Source organism: Athene cunicularia, assembly GCF_003259725.1.
Source record: "Athene cunicularia isolate RWA chromosome 1 unlocalized genomic scaffold, athCun1 chr1_part1, whole genome shotgun sequence".
Taxonomy (NCBI): Eukaryota; Metazoa; Chordata; class Aves; order Strigiformes; family Strigidae; genus Athene; species Athene cunicularia.
Genome location: NW_020799091.1, coordinates 43601009 through 43603132, shown reverse-complemented (window position 1 = coordinate 43603132; position 2124 = coordinate 43601009).

Sequence of the window (2124 nt, the reverse complement as noted above, 5' to 3'; positions counted from 1 at the left end):
CCCCCCCCAAATGTGTTTGCTTTTGAATTCTCAAAACTTAAACCCAGTCAAGTCAAATTTCAATAACTGCTAAAAAAATTTACATAGAGGATATTTGTGTGAGTGTGTGAATAACTCCAAAAGACAGACTAATCACACATAAAAGTTCAGAAAAATGAATTCAGATTCAGGAGATGTGGGATTTCTACCAGGAGCAGGTAATCCCCCAGAATTCACTGGATCACATTAAAGTTCACGTTAAAGTTCACGTTACAGTACTTTTAGCTGTAACATTTAGGTGGGATTCATCATTTTTCTCAGGGTAAAAACTGAGTCTCTTGAAGTTTAAGCAATGTATACATGGGGATGCATCAAGTTCCTTTCAGAACTAGGATTCAGGTCATCTGACCTGTACATTTAACAGAAGGTAAATTAATAATTGTCTCAAATATGGTTTTATTCATCTGAGATCATCACCTAACCCCTTGTTCTGTGTTTATACACTAGACAGTAGGGCCTAAATTCTGTCCCTCTTTTATCAGTTACGTAAAATTCAGGACTTGACACTTTCAAAGTTAGCAATGACTGGAAGACATCTGGCATCCCTGTTTATGTTCAGATCTTGCCTATGAAAAGCATCATGACAGATCTGAAAACAGAGGCAGTATAACTGGGCATTACCTAGATAATGTGCCAGATGTGCAATTAAGTTTGATACAATATTAAACTCCCTATTCGTTAATTAACAAATTTGGATATGTCAGCTATATCCTGCTGAAGAATTAGCCAATCAGTGCCCCAAAGTGCAGTGCATGTTTTGAAACTGTCTATTAACAAGAACCATTAACAGATAGACTTATATTAAGAGATCTGTCATGGGACTGAGCATCTGAATACCTCTCATAGCCCTGTAGTAGCACGGATAAGGCTGTATCTACACAGCAGAATTAAAACAGGATTATATCCTGAGCTGGAGTACCTGCGCTCATGTAATTTCAACAGCTTCAGTAACAACCGAGACAAGTGACAATGTGGTGAAGTTTGTACTGTGGTGTAGCCATAAAAGTGGGTAATTCTACATCTTGCTACTGTTTCTTATCTGTTCTAACAAAATCAAGGTAGGACAGATGTTGCCAGTTTCTGCTGCAAGCACACATCCATTTAACCATGAGGCATGTCCTGAAACATTGATTTCAATGCTGAAAAAAAGATGTGGGCTGGAGTGAGTTTGTAATCCAGGAAGAGGAAAGAGGCCAGTTGGCAACTAATTTCCTGCTGCCTTTATTATTATAAAAGCTAAATCAATTTTTGTGTCTGAATGGGGTTGATGAAAAGCCCAAACTTTTTAAAAGCCACTTTTCTCCCCCCTTCAAACTTCTGAATCTAAACAAGTTCCACACACTTCTCTCTGGAAGTACAGCTTTAGAGAAACAAATTCAAGCAGACCAAGCCAGCATAAGAGTAAGAATTTCCATTTGGTTAATACTACTCAAAGAAAAATAACTTGTTTAATGGGGAAAAAGAGTGGGAGGAAAATGATTCCTTAACAGAAAAATAGCCCATATACTTTCTTTCTCATTAATGGTGGAGCTTTATAAGCAGAGCAGTACATTGTATCTTTACATTCTCTCTCTCTCTGTAAATCATGGAACCGTGAAATACATTATGTGTATTTGCCTCCTTGACCATTCTCCTCAGTTACACTTTGCCCACTAATCTCCACTGGAATTGCTACTAATATTCCAAACCTCTGTCACACAGCCTCTTCTGGTAGAAAAGAAAGAACTACGACAAAAATATTTCCTTCTTTTCCTCCAAAAACATATACTTTGCATATGGGGTTTGGAAATGACAGTTCACTCTGGGGTTTATCTTTGACATGAATGAGCCCTAGATTTATTTTTAAGATCCAGTAATTTGGGAAACAAAAGAACAAATTGAAATTTATGTCTTGTTAAGATACAGATCTGTCAGTGTTTTAAGTGGAATTGATTTTTTTAGCTGGAGAGTAAAAGCCCATGTCTATATAATTTTTATAACGTTTTCCTTTTTTTTCTGTGTTTTTGCCAAACAGGACTGGTGACATGGAAAAAAAACCTCTGTGTGTGTCTGTTGAGGAAAAGCAGAGTGGGTCTGTCATTAGAT